At 37.9% G+C, this 15880-nt stretch overlaps 1 protein-coding gene across 4 annotated transcripts in view; it reads right to left on the minus strand.

The window, feature by feature from the left end:
• The window catches only part of SLC41A2 (solute carrier family 41 member 2), a 148530-nt gene that overhangs the window by 14450 nt on the left and 118200 nt on the right, over positions 1–15880 (minus strand). The gene's annotated exons all lie outside the window — the stretch shown is intronic.

Below are 15880 nucleotides of genomic sequence, written 5' to 3' on the forward strand. Positions count from 1 at the left end.
CCTGCTCCCAGCTTAGCTTCTTTACAATGATGAGCAATAAAATCAATTTTGTCTTTTTACTTCAAATACTGAATGATGGTCTCATCATTTTTTGACTTCCTTTAAACACCCCTTCTAAAAAATGCAACAATCTTTACTTTCTGCTTTTACATATTTCCCTATATGGTACAAAAATCACAAGTTTGATTAGCTTTGTTATGCAGAACTAACACAGACACTTATTTTTAAGATAAAAAAGAAGAATGGTGCTAAACATCTATTTTTTTAAATAGGAAAAAAAATTTTAATGATTGAATCACTCAGGTCAATATTGTCTGGCTGAATATCCCAGGGTCATAGCCAACCAAGATTTCATTCTCACAAACTTCTTTAAAGATAGTTTTTATGCTTTTCAAGTCAGTGCTTTTACATAGCTGTGTTATAAGATTTTTTTTAAAGCAGATGTTGTGAAAATTCCTCTGCACAGGAGTAATATCCTTAACCAGAACACTAGAAAAAGAAGGCTCAGCTTCTCTGGTCCTAACAGCATCAGGCTTGACAGGATGGAAAAGAGCTCTCTTTCTGAATGTCTTGCTCCACGGGGCTCTGGCATATCATGCCTCTAATGAGGCAGGCAGTTGTTTCACCTTCTTTGTTTACTGGCCTGGCGCCCAATTATACCTCTCCAGAGAATGAATCATAAATATGGATTTAGGAAAGTGTCTCAATTTTAAGATCCTATAATCTAAGCTATAATAGCATAATACAGTACTGTATCACAAAAAAGGTAATCCCAGGACTAAAGTCCCATATTTGATCCCTGGGTCAGGAGGATCCCCTGGAGTAAGCAATGGCAACCCACTCCAATATTCTTGCCTGGGAAATTCCACAGAGAGACGAGCCTGGAGGGATACAGTTCATGGGGTCACAGAGAGTCAGACACTACTGAGTGACTGAGCATACGGGGCTAAAAAGGAATCTCAAAAAATCACCTGTTTCAACTTCCCTCTTTCACTATATTAATCAACTCCTAAAGTTAAACTAGATATTTTTACAACTAGAAAGAATAACTCCATGAACTACAGGTCTTCCTTCACATTTCCTTTATCATTCTCTTCACAGTTTCCACTCAACCCAAGCTGACAGACAGGAGCCCACGAACAGACAGGGGCAGGAGAGTCACACAGAAAGAATTCAGGGATCCTTACTTGTCCGTTGGAAGCTGGTGGATTTAAATCCTGATGAAGGAGGGAAAATGTGCGTGAAATCAGACAACCTGTTAAAACTTCTTCATTGCTTAGCTCTTTCCTTTGAGATGCCATCTGGGAATAGGATTTGACTTAATGTCATAATTAAAGGCTTCCCTGATAGCTCAGTTGGTAAAGAATCCACCTGCAATGCAGGAGACCCTGGTATGATTCCTGGGTCAGGAAGATCCCCTGGAGAAGGGATAGGCTAGTCACTCCAGTATTCTTGGGCTTCCCTGTGGCTCAGCGATAAAGAATCCGCCTGCAATGCAGGAGATCTGGGTTCGATCCTGGGGTTGAATATCTCCTGGAAAAGGGAAAGGCTTCCCATTCCAGTATTCTGGCCTAGAGAATTCCAAGGAATATACACTTCATGGGGTTGCGGAGAGTCGGACACGACTGAGCAACTTTCACTTTCATAATTAAAAAAAGACATAACTGCACCATACAATAGGGGCCTACTATGTGCCAGGTATTTAAACATTATAACTACTGTGAAAAGAAGAAACATTATCCTCATTTTATAGGCAAGAACAATAAGGCTCCCCCAAGGAATTAAGTAACTTGCTCAAGGCTAAGTCAATTAACTTGCTCAGCGATTGACAGTCCCTTGACTGCAAGGAGATCCAACCAGTCCATCCTAAAGGAGATCAGTCCTGGGTGTTCATTGGAAGGCCTGATGTTGAAGCTGAAACTCCAAAACTTTGGCCACCTGATGTGAAGAGCTGACTCATTTGAAAAGACCCTGATGCTGGGAAAGATTGAGGGTAGGAAAAGGGGACGACAGAGGATGAGATGGTTGGATGGCATCATCGACTCAATGGACGTGAGTTTGGGTAAACTCCGGGAGATGGTGATAGACAGGGAGGCCTGGCATGCTGCGGTTCATGGGGTTGCAAAGGTCGGACACGACTGAGCCACTGAACGGAACTGATTGGGTGGTTATCCTGGGATTTCAATTATGGCCACATTGCCACCATATGGCTACATTGTCCTTACTTAGAAGAATGAGTTGGTATTAGAATCATGAAAGAGATTCAGCACTAGATTCCACCAGGTTCTGATCCTCTCATGGATAACCTGATACTTCCTGCCCCAGTAGTCCACAGCCACAAGAGATGATGATATTATAATAATAAGACACTACTGGGGACAGGGAAGGGTAGAGGTCTATCCTTGGCCTCTTTTTACAGATGCGAAAACAGATGAGAAATTACTTTTAATCAACCTGATACAGGCAATGAGTGGGGAAACCAAAGCTCAAGCCCTTCCACGTTACATGATGCTGCGTCTGAGCAATGTATCACACCTCTGGAGTTTGTTGGGAATGGGAAAACTGTTGAAAATCTTCATTCTGTAGAATAAACTGCACTCTTTAGTCTGGACTTCAAGACCCTTTTATGATCTTACCATAATCTCAAATTTTCAACCTTATTTTCCATTATTGCCATCCATAAACTCTTTGCTCCAGAAACATTCTTACTTTTTCTGTGAATTTTCTTACTATTTCTGACAACTATTACTATCGCCTAATCCTGAGTTTTCTCATTTATTCAGTGAAGGACAGGGAAGTCTAGCAAACTGCAGTCCATGCAGTTGCAAAGAGTTGGATACAATTTAGCAACTGAACAATAACAACTCCCTTTTGCTGAAATGGCATTTTCTGTGGATTGCAAGAAACAAAATTTTATCCATTATAAAACTTCCCTGGAACTTCCATAGCAGTCCAGCCATTAACACTGGGAGTTTCCAACACAGCGGGCATGGGTTCGATCTCTGGTTGGGGAACTAAGACCACATATGCCTCATGGCGTGGTAAAAAATAAAATAAGAAATAAAGCTTCCCTCCCCAACTAGAAAAATAACCTCCCACTGCTGAAATTCCATAGCACTGAGTCCTTCTCTTGGGATATATTTATGTCCTTGCCTGGATTCCTACTTAACTTCAGTAGGCACAGATCCTAAGTAAACTCTGTGGAATGAATGACCTTTAGAGGCAGAACACCAGACTGGAAGAAGTATGAAGAGCTAACGAAACCAGAGAGAAGAGGCGGCTGTAAATCTTCAAAAAACTACATCCTAAATATTATGGCGCTCACTAAGAGCAAAACAGTGTCAAATGTATTCTTGTAAAATACAGTGGTTAGCAGTGTTCACGGAGAAGGCAATGGCAACCCACTCCAGTACTCTTGCCTGGAGAATCCCATGGATGGAGGAGCGTGGTAGGCTGCAGTTCATGGGGTCACTAAGAGTCAGACATGACTGAGCAACTTCACTTTCACTTTTCACTTTCATGCATTGGAGAAGGAAATGGCAACCCACTCCAGTGTTCTTGCCTGGAGAATCCCAGGGACAGAGGAGCCTGCTGGGTGCCGTCTATGGGGTCACACAGAGTCGGACACGACTGACGTGACTTAGCAGCAGCAGCAGCAGCACTGGATCCAGAATCCATCCTGCCGTGTGGACTTGGACCAGTCGGTCAAATTCTCCACATCAACTGCCTCATCTGTAAGTGGAAGCTAGTTATAACTTACCTCACTGGGTTGTGGTGAGTATTCAGTGAGCTCATGTACCTGAAGTGCCTAGTAGAGTGCATGGCTCAGAATATATGTTATATAAGTATTTGCTATTACCATTTTGTAAACTCATATATATATATGCTTCTCTCTCCCTCTCTCTCTATATATATATTGAAAAAGTAGCTAGAGCACCAAACCTCATGAAGGGAATTATCAAGAGAAGGAAAATTTTCAGAATGAACAACTTAGGTGACAAGGAGATACGCTTGCTTATATACAAGAGAATCAGTACTCTTTTCCTCTCAAAAGTCATAGATCAGGAGGAGATAAAGCTGAACAGTGTGAAATAACAAGTCACACTGTGGCAGAAATAGGTAAATACAGACTTTAAGGTAAAATACAGAGATATTAGAATACAGAATGCACCTGGGAACCTGAAGGAGATTGTTTTAGGCTGAACAAATGCAAAAACAGATACTTTCTAACATAAAAACAGACTAATTCAAAATTAGCTATTTGGACTTAGAACACAATTTTTTAGGAAAATAACACTTTATGTGTTGCCTGGGTTCTCTGGCTAACCCATAAAAGCCAACTGAACTTAATATTACCTTAGCAGCAATTATGGACATTAATATCAAATACTGTCTTAGTTGCCAGATAATTTTAATATCAGCATATACATTACTAACTATGTACAACAATGCTTTGTAACAAATCATCTTTATCAGAGGAGTGGGAATTCACAAAACCAACTACTGGAAATGCAAGAAGGGATCTGAGTGATCACTGCAGTCACTCTACTCCTGCTTTGCCTAGGACAGTCAGGGTTTATGCTTGTCTCTCTAATCATAATTTGGAGTAGGAAATGGCAACCTGCTCCAGTATTCTTGCCTGGAAAATTCTATGGACAGAGGAGCCTGGTGGGCTACAATTCACAGGGCTGCAAAGAGTTTGACACAACTGAACGCGTGCTAATTCTACCTAGCACTGTATACTATTAGCTTAGTCCTCCTCACTATCCTCTGAGGGAGGGAAAAAAATAAAGCCAGAGATGTTACGGAACTTGACTAAAGTCACAAAATAAGCAGCAGAGGAGAAATTCAGACTCTGCTCTAATGATGAAGAGCTCTGTGACGTTTCTACAATGTTCCGCACATTGATCTTATCTTCCCTTTTCTTCCTTTTCCCTTTGTATGTGACATATGTGGTGATTTAAAAGGTTTATAAATACTTTCCTTCTCTGAAAACATTTATTCATTTATCTTTGTAGTTAAAATAATGACAATGAATCATGTGAATGTGACTTCAGAACTAAGACATTGCCAATTAAGATGTTGTTTCTGTTAGGACGTCCATGGACCATATTTCTGCCCCGAGCATGTTCTACTAGATGAAAAATGGAAGATGTTTACTCTTAATCTCTATTTGTGCTATGACCATGTTCATGTTACCAACACAGATCTCAAAACAAACGAACTATTATTTATGAAACAGAAACACTTCTTAGGAAATTCATTATTCAATATTCAGATTATTAATTTTATTATGAGAGTCATTCATTTGCTCATTTAAGTTGGGCTTGGGCTTTGCTGAGAATATTTTTTCTTGACAAAACATGAACATCCTTGGAAATGTAAGATGGTGCAATTGGCATGTAAGCATAAAATGGCTTCCCTGGTGGAACCTGCCTTCAATGTGGGAGACCCAGGTTTGATCCCTGGGTTGGGAAGACTCCCTGGAGAAGGGAATGGCTACCCAATCCAGTATTCTTGCCTGGAGAATTCCATTCACAAAGGAGCCTGGCAGACCAACGATCCATGGGGTCACAAAGAGTTGGACCCTACTGAGCGACTTTCACTTTTACTTTCCACTTTCATAAAATGAAAAAAAACAAAACAAAACACTGCCTACTGAAAAGGCAGCAATAAAAACTAGAGACTTCTGCTTTCAAAATTATATTAATAAGAAGTATGCAGGACTTCCCTGGTGGTCCAGTGACTAACACTCTGTGCTCTCAATGCAGGGGGGGACCTGGGTTTGATCCCTGGTCAGGGAACTAGATCCCAAATGCCACAACTAAGACCTGGTGCAGCCAAATAAATAAATATTTTTAAAGAAACAAGTGTAAGTATTACTATTTTGCTAAGGGAAGTTTCATATTTACTAATATTAATTCAAGCTTCTCATTAGATATAGTGTATACTCTGATCTTCCCTTTTAAACCACTCCCACCCCAAACCTACTAAAGTACTTTTAAAGAATGAAATCATGCATAAGTGTAAAGTTTGATTCTGAAGGTACATGAGAAGATGCTTATAACTTACTGTTATAAGGAGGTTAAGTCTTCAGCTCCTCTCTAATTATTTCATGCATTTAAATCTCATTTCCCACAGCTAAGAGAAGCCTGTGCAGGGCAGGGACAATACCTTCTATTTCTTTTGTACAGTGACTAGCATCATGCTTGGAAGATTATGAGCATTATACAGTGGGTAAAATCCTGATATTTATATTTTCACCTTTACGAGTTGAGAATTCATCATTCTACCACTGAAGGGAAACATTTTGCCTCTTTCACGTTAAAGAACAGACACAGTCAGGTTTTCCACAAATGTTCACAAGAATTTCCCATGGTATTTAGTACTGCTAGGAGTTTAGAAACATTCTTAGCAAACTAATTTTGAATATGAAACAATCAGTGCCTAAAAGAGGGAATTAAAATTTTCATTTAGAAATGGTTTTGCTTTATTCTTTCTGAATTATATTAACAAACACTTTGTTGGAATTTAATAGGCCTCTCGGGGTAGAAAAGTCTCATTTTTCTTTCCCACTGAACTATTTTATAGTAGAACAAATATTAATATACTCCATATGGGCCTATCTTTTTGCCTTTTGTAGGTTCTGTCATCCAAAGTTTAAGCTTTTATCTCTTCACAGACAAAGGAAGCATATTTAGGATTTCAAACACTAAAGTGAACTAGTAGAGGTTTTAAATTAAATAGGAAAATGAGCTGCAATGAATGCTGTTCTTTCTTTGATGAAGAGATCATCAGTCTGCTTATTTGACTGATAGTTATCTTTGTACCTTCTCGGGGGTATTATGCTGTCCAGGTACTATATCCTTGAAAAAGACTGCAGGGAATGAGGCAAATAAGTGAATTAGAAAACCCTGAGGAGTTATCAAAATTCCCTTTTGCACATCTTAGAAGGAAGGCCATCAAGGGCCGTCATAGCCTGGAATACTGTATTATGCCTTTGATTTAACAAATTAACAGGTTCGGAGCAGTCAAGGGAGCATTTGAATAAATAAGATGTGAAGGCAGAGGAAATGACTGCTTGGCGAGAAAGAATTCAATCATCTCTATGTCTGTCTTTGTGCCAGTACCATACTGTCTTGATGACTGTGGCTTTGTAGTAGAGCCTGAAGTCAGGCAAGTTGATTCCTCCAGTTCCATTCTTCTTTCTCAAGATTGCTTTGGCTATTCGAGGTTTTTTGTATTTCCATACAAATCTTGAAATTATTTGTTCTAGTTCTGTGAAAAATGTGGCTGGTAGCTTGATAGGGATTGCATTGAATTTGTAAATTGCTTTGGGTAGTATACTCATTTTCACTATATTGATTCTTCCAATCCATGAACATGGTATATTTCTCCATCTATTAGTGTCCTCTTTGATTTCTTTCACCAGTGTTTTATAGTTTTCTATATATAGGTCTTTAGTTTCTTTAGGTAGATATATTCCTAAGTATTTTATTCTTTTCGTTGCAATGGTGAATGGAATTGTTTCCTTAATTTCTTTTTCTACTTTCTCATTATTAGTGTATAGGAATGCAAGGGATTTCTGTGTGTTGATTTTATATCCTGCAACTTTACTATATTCATTGATGAGCTCTAGTAATTTTCTGGTGGTCTTTAGGGTTTTCCATGTAGAGGATCATGTCATCTGCAAACAGTGAGAGTTTTACTTCTTCTTTTCCAATTTGGATTCCTTTTATTTCTTTTTCTGCTATGATTGCTGTGGCCAAAACTTCCAGAACTATGTTGAATAGTAGCGGTGAAAGTGGACACCCTTGTCTTGTTCCTGACTTTAGGGGAAATGCTTTCAATTTTTCACCATTGAGGATAATGTTTGCTGTGGGTTTGTCATATATAGCTTTTATTATGTTGAGGTATGTTCCTTCTATTCCTGCTTTCTGGAGAGTTTTTATCATAAATGGATGTTGAATTTTGTCAAAGGCCTTCTCTGCATCTATTGAGATAATCACATGGTTTTTATTTTTCAATTTGTTAATGTGGTGAATTATATTGATTGATTTGCGGATATTGAAGAATCCTTGCATCCCTGGGATAAAGCCCACTTGGTCATGGTGTATGATCTTTTTAATGTGTTGTTGGATCCTGATTGCTAGAATTTTGTTGAGGATTTTTGCATCTATGTTCATCAGTGATATTGGCCTGTAGTTTTCTTTTTTTGTGACATCTTTGTCAGGTTTTGGTATTAGGGTGATGGTGGCCTCATAGAACAAAATAGAAAGCCCAGAGGTAAATCCACACACATATGGACACCTTATCTTTGACAAAGGAGGCAAGAATATACAATGGAGTAAAGACAATCTCTTTAACAAGTGGTGCTGGGAAAACTGGTCAACCACTTGTAAAAGAATGAAACTAGATCACTTTCTAACACCACACACAAAAATTAACTCAAAATGGATTAAAGATCTAAATGTAAGATCAGAAACTATAAAACTCCTAGAGGAGAACATAGGCAAAACACTCTCCGACATAAATCACAGCAGGATCCTCTATGATCCACCTCCCAGAATTCTGGAAATAAAAGCAAAAATAAACAAATGGGATCTAATTAAAATTAAAAGCTTCTGCACAACAAAGGAAAATATAAGCAAGGTGAAAAGACAGCCTTCTGAATGGGAGAAAATAATAGCAAATGAAGCAACTGACAAACAACTAATCTCAAAAATATACAAGCAACTTATGCAGCTCAACTCCAGAAAAATAAACGACCCAATCAAAAAATGGGCCAAAGAACTAAATAGACATTTCTCCAAAGAAGACATACGGATGGCTAACAAACACATGAAAAGATGCTCAACATCACTCATTATTAGAGAAATGCAAATCAAAACCACAATGAGGTACCACTTCACACCAGTCAGAATGGCTGCGATCCAAAAATCTGCAAGCAATAAATGCTGGAGAGGGTGTGGAGAAAAGGGAACCCTCCTACACTGTTGGTGGGAATGCAAACTAGTACAGCCACTATGGAGAACAGTGTGGAGATTCCTTTAAAAATTGCAAATAGAACTACCTTATGACCCAGCAATCCCACTACTGGGCATACACACCAAGGAAACCAGAACTGAAAGAGACACATGTACCCCAATGTTCATCGCAGCACTGTTTATAATAGCCAGGACATGGAAACAACCTAGATGTCCATCAGCAGATGAATGGATAAGAAAGCTGTGGTACATATACACAATGGAGTATTACTCAGCCATAAAAAAGAATTCATTTGAATCAGTTCTGATGAGATGGATGAAACTGGAGCCGATTATACAGAGTGAAGTAAGCCAGAAATAAAAACACCAATACAGTATACTAACACATATATATGGAATTTAGGAAGATGGCAATGACAACCCTGTATGCAAGACAGGAAAAAAGACACAGATGTGTATAACGGACTTTTGGACTCAGAGGGAGAGGGAGAGGGTGGGATGATTTGGGAGAATGGCATTCTAACATGTATACTATCATGTAAGAATTGAATCGCCAGTCTATGTCTGACGCAGGATACAGCATGCTTGGGGCTGGTGCATGGGGATGACCCAGAGAGATGTTATGGGGAGGGAGGTGAGAGGGGGGTTCATGTTTGGGAACGCATGTAAGAATTAAAGATTTTAAAATTAAAAAAAAAAAGAATTCAATCATCTCTAAGTCTGCAGAAGAAAGTATACACTCTGGTTCTATGAAATCAAAGTTGTGGGTTCCATGAGCTAATTTGATGCAGATGAAAAGTTCTCGTTTAAAGCCAGCAACTGTACCCTTAGCCATAGCCAGCAGTCTCATAAATGCTGACTGATGGCATAAAAGGTAGAATGGGTGATCAGCATGGTCAGCTTGGTGCCAACCCATTCTTAATGTTGAGAAAACAAAACAAAACAAAAACTCAAAATGCAGTGTTGCTGGTGGTGAACTAAACTGAATGCCTTTGGCACATTACTCCAGCCTTGACATATTCCAATTACTCTCGCTGCTCCTGGGCTCCGGGCAGGAACAAGAGTAAGAGTACAATCCATCACACCTACTGACTCTCTGTGGACTTAACGTCACATCACAAAAGCACATTCATTAGGGTCCTTCTAATTTCAAGACACAGGATAAATACCTAAACAAGGAAATTTGTGACAAGTATGTAGATTTTTAAATTTAAAAAACAGTTTCAAAAAATGGAGTCAATGTGCACCTGGGACAAAAAAAGACAGGAACTCAACCATTCTAAGTCCCAAACAATTTCAATTTCAAGTTTACATTTTACTTTAAGAAATAATCAGCTACAGGACCAAAATTACTAAGTCAATATGCTCTGAAAAACCTTAACTTTAAAAACTTCTTACTGGACTTCCTGGTGATCCAGTGGCTAAGAATCCACCAGGAGACACAGGTTTGATCCCTAGTCTGGGAAGATCCCACATGCTGAGTGGCAACTAAGTACTAAAGCCTCAGCGCCCTAGAGCTTGTGCTCTGCAACAAGAGAAGCCACCACAAGGAGAAGCCCACGCATCACAACTAGGGAAAGACTGCATGCAGTAACGAAGACCCTGCACGGCCAAAAACAAGTAAATAAATAACATTTTAAAATTCCTTACTATGTAAAAATTCAAAGATATACAAAAGTAGAATACAAACTGTCCCCACACCACTCTCATGTCCTATTCCCTCAGTTGCATCCATTTTCAACTCATTTCCAATTCTGCTTTATCTGAAGTCAACCTTGCATGTTCCCTTAAAGTGAAAGTATACTATATTTCATCTCTAAGTATTTAAGTTATTTCATCTCTAAACATTTCAGTAAATCCTTACAATTCTAGCTGAGTACCAACAGAATTTGTGGTATTTTGTGTTTTATTTTTCATTGCCTTTTATTTTAAATACCTAGGTCAGCAAAAGAGGAAATTTGGAGCAAGGAGAAAATTTAGATTTCTCAGTTTTTCTGGAATTTCTGGTACCTAAATACAGTTGTAAAGTTTTCTCTTTCTGAAGGGGGAAACAGAACTAGCAAGATATAGTCATTTAGTTTAACAAACATTAATTGAGCACTAGAGATGGGGCAAGGTACCAGAGATGAAAAAAAAAAAGAAAAAGAGTAAAACAAAGACCCTTTCTGTAGAACGGGTGAGACAGACACACGAACAGATAATGTCAACATAATGTGGAAAAGCTAGGGTAATGGTATTCACAGGGTGCCATGGGAACAGAGTAAAGGCACTTAGACCAAATTAGGTATTCAAGAAAGACTTCCAGGAAGATGGCATCTGAGTAAGTGCAAAAATACTGCAAAGAACTGTCACTATGTCATTATAATAAGTTTGATATCAAGTTTCTTTCAAGTGGATTTACTTCATTTTGTTGGGTGAGGAATTAGGTGGTGGGGGGAAGTTTCCTTAAAGAATACTGGTCTGAGAAGAGAGTGAAATATCAAGAATTGAATTGAAAGAGTAACAGGGACTTATATACACTACCATGCACAAAACAAATAGCCAGTGGGGACCTGTTATCTAGCACAGGGAGCTCAGCTTGGTGCTGTGATGACCTGGCAGGGTGGGACGGCGGTGAGGATATATGTTACAGCTCGTTCACTTTGTTGTACAGCAGAAATTAACACAACACTGTGAAGCAATTAGACCCCAATCAAAAAACCAAAACAAAACCGAACTTTTCTATCACGTCTTGAGAGAATACCAAAAGGCTTGGTCTCTACCCTCAAGGAGGTAGGAATCTAGATAGAGAAAAATCAAGCATGCATTAGAAAATTTTACTAAGGAATAGCTAATCAAAATACAGATTTTAGTGACGGGAAGACAGGTATGGACTGAAATATTTAAGTAAGAGCTGGGACTTCAACCAAGATTTTGAATATAAGTTTAAACTTAGATCAAAAAAGGAAGCCAGCTGAGTAAAGAATATTAAAATATATGTCTTAAGTAGTAAAGAATTCTTCATCTTTGAAAAGTTTTTATTCTTCCATATTTGGATTAAGTGAAGTAGGCAGGGAAAGGTCAAGATTTTTAATCTAAACCTCAAGCCTCCACAGAGATACGTGAATGTGTGTGCTCATGTATGTGTTAGATATGTTAGTGCTGGAGCATGAAGATTTGAATTGAGAATTTACAAACAGATTCTAAACTATTCCATTGGAATAATACAATGTCAGGTACAAAAACAAAGATCTTCTCCGGCAGGTATCTAATTCTTGGGGAGAAATAAAAACACAAACTCATAAAAATGAAAGTTGTAAAAGACACATAAGAAAATTCAATCAATACTACAAGATTAAAAAAATTTCAATTGTCACTCAGAGATGAATGACTCACCATTTATAATTCTATGTTTAATAACAGTAACAATAACAACAGCATCAGCCAACACTCATATAGCATATACTATGAAGCCAAGTAATTAAATCATTTAATCCTCCAAAGTGCCTATGAGGCAGGTACTACTACAGATCTTCCTTACGTTATGATGAGGTTACAGCCAAAAAACACCATGGTAAGTTGAAAACACTGTAAATGCCTTTAATATAACTACCCTACTGAATATCATAGCTTAGCCTAGCCTGCCTTAAATGTGCTCAGAACACTAACATTATTTTACAGCTGGGCAAAATCATCTAACACAAAGCCTATTTTACAATAAAGTACTCAATAGCTGATATAATTCATTGACTACTGTACTGAAAGTGAAAAACAGAATGGCTGTCTGGGTACAGAATGGTCTTAAGTGGATTGGTTTATTGGTTGGTTGCCCTCATGATCATACAGCTGACTGGGAGCTGTGGCTCACTGTCACTGCCCACATCTTAAGAAAGGATTATACTGAGTATCACTAGCCTGGGAAATGCTCAAAATTCAAAACCTGAAGCATGGTTTCCACTGAATGCATTATTGCTTTTGCACATCATAAAGTTAAAAAATCTTTTAAGTTGGACTGTCTATATCCCTCCGACTTTTCAGAGGAGGTTTGGAGACACAGTGAGATTAGTAATTACTCTTTCCTTAACTCTAGTTTTTCAAACATTATTAATCAGAATTTGGGCTTTCCAGGTGGCTCAGTGGTAAAAAAAACCCATCTTCCAATGACGGAGATAGGGGGTCGATCCCTGGGTCAGGAAAATCCCCAGGAGAAGGAAATGGCAACCCACTCCAGTATTCAAACCTGGAGAACTCCATGGAAAGAGGAGCCTGGAGGGCCCCAGTCCCTGGGGGTCACAGAGTCGGACACGACTGAGCATGTACCCACAATCAGAATTTACATCAGAGGCTAACAAAATACATACAGGTGTACTGTGAGAATAAGGTTGAAATCTAATATTTGTATAAATTCAGATAAATGTCTTATATCCTTCATTAACTTAAGTGAAATGGTACATGATACTATCTTGGCAAAGAACCATAAAGATAAATGTCAAATCCATCCATGAGGTAAAGACGTAAAGTTACAAATAGGAACTTACTCTAAAAATGGTGTGTTTAATAGACCAAAGAATGGTCTCTTAAATATTTCCCATCAGATTGAGGAAAGCATCTTTTTCATAATACTTACATACATGGAGAAAATAAATTATAATAAATGACCATAGCATATACAGCAATAAAGATAGCCAGTAGTAAAAACGCATTTGAAATAACTTCTGTCCCTACTGAACAGTAGAAAAATATTACTCCCCAGATAGGATTAGTTGCTTTTTTCCCAACCTCTGACAGCAAATTATGCATAGCTATTTCTAGCGTTTATTTATATTACGTGACATTATAATACAGCTATTTGTTCAGCAGTCTTCTCTTCAGGCTGTGAGTCTTTGAGTATAGGGCCTGAATTTATGCATCCTGGGATTTAAAGCCCATACCTGCATCTAGTATCATGAATAGAATTCAGGCTTACTGAAGGAATAACTCCGGGAGTTGGTGATGGACAGGGAGGCCTGGTGTGCTGCAATTCATGGGGTCACAAAGAGTTGGACACGACTGAGAGACTGAACTGAACTGAACTGAAGGAATAAATGAATGAATGATTTGATAGGCGACATCTAATAAAATCTCGAGCACTATAAATCATTATAGAAAAGTTAAAACATCAATAAGGTCACAAGGGTTTTGTTACTTTATGAGTAGATTCTTGTCTCCCTTGTTGAGTATTTAAGGCCTTTTTACATTGGTCCTAATTCACCCTTTTAACCTTTTCTCATCTTCTCTTCTTTTAGTTAGATCCACTGTATGAATTACTTTCATTTTCTGGCTTAAGTTCTGTGCTCTATCATTTCTATACTTTTACTCAGTAATCTCCAAAAGTTTTAGCTTATGCAGTCCTTCAGTATAAATAAGTATACTTTACTTAACACTGTGATAATACGCTTATTGTAAATCAATCATAAAAACAGAAGAAATATTTTAAACAAATGAGGTAGACATATATAAACAGAAGTTTTAATCTTTTCTTTATGTAAACAATGCATTGTTTTGCATGTACTTCACTTTTAAAATCACTGATTTATATCAGAAAAACAAATCTCATAGAGTACTTGTGAGAATAAAATGAATCTCTACATGCACTTAGAACAACAGTGGTGATATAGGTAACATAGTAGATGTCAGTTAAGTTGGTTAACATTATTGCTGTCAATGCAGTTTCTTCCGACTGGAATATTAATAATTGCACATACTCATCCTCAAGTCCCACTCCTACAAATCCCCTGAGGGCCAAATTCATATGGTACCTTTTCAAAGAATTGTTCAAAGTAGGAGGTACTAAATCTTACAGATCTTAGCAAGAAGCCATGGCTAAAAAGCCAAAATAAAGATGGAACAGTTGGAAAAAATTAAGGATGGTTTTCTAGAAAATGAGGCAAATGAAAAAAGAAGCGATTATTAACCCTAAGAAAAATAAAATACACAAAAAGGAAATATAGTACATTATCTGGCTCTGTAGCAAACAACACTTGTGTGTGTTAGTCGCTTGGCCATGTCTGACTCTTTGCAACCCCATGGACTGTAGCTAGCCAGGCTCCTCTATCCATGGGGATTCTCCAGGCAGGAACACTGGAGAACACTATAGGGTTGCCATGCCTTTCTCCAGGGGATCTTCCCAGCTCGGGAATCTCCCACGTCTTCTGCACTGCAGGCAGATTCTTCACCATCTGAGCCACCAAGGAAGCCCAAACAATGTTTAGACAGACCCAATGACAGAAACATTGACTACTAATTTAACCCCAAACTGTGATATAACCATATGGGAAAGATACAGCATTATACCAGCCCCCAAATCCTCAACTTTTGTTAGCAAAAGTTTAAAGGGAATTAAACATGAACTAGAAACTTAGGTATATTACTTTAAAACTCATAGATAAGTACCAGAAGAAATTTAAAAACAATAGGGAAAAGGAAAAGATTTTCTTTCTAGAAACTTCTAGAAAGATAAACGTAGGTTTGTACCATGAGATCAGCAGTGAGAATGGCATCTGCTCTTCTTTTCAATAGTAACAGGAGAAGTTAAAAAGCAAGGAAGCTTTCTCCTTGCTTTCAAAATTTTAAAAGAAAATTTAAAAGAAACAGAATTTTATATCCAGTCAACCTATTCAAAGCATTTTACAACATGCAAAGACTCAAAATTTTTTCTCCTATGCAGCATTCTTCCTCAGGAATTTATCTGCCAAGACACATTCATACTAAAGAAGAGAATTAAAAAAAAAAAAAAGAGGAGAGAGAGAGGACACAGAATCCAGAAAATAGGAATCCAATAGGTCTATTGATCAAATTGTATTAAAAGTTATTGGTTTTTAAAAAAAGTTATTGGTTTTAAGAAGATCGATATGAAAGCATTCAGCTGATTTTTA

The sequence above is a fragment of the Ovis canadensis genome, chromosome 3 (genome assembly GCF_042477335.2).
Source record: "Ovis canadensis isolate MfBH-ARS-UI-01 breed Bighorn chromosome 3, ARS-UI_OviCan_v2, whole genome shotgun sequence".
In the NCBI taxonomy this organism is placed as follows: domain Eukaryota; kingdom Metazoa; phylum Chordata; class Mammalia; order Artiodactyla; family Bovidae; genus Ovis; species Ovis canadensis.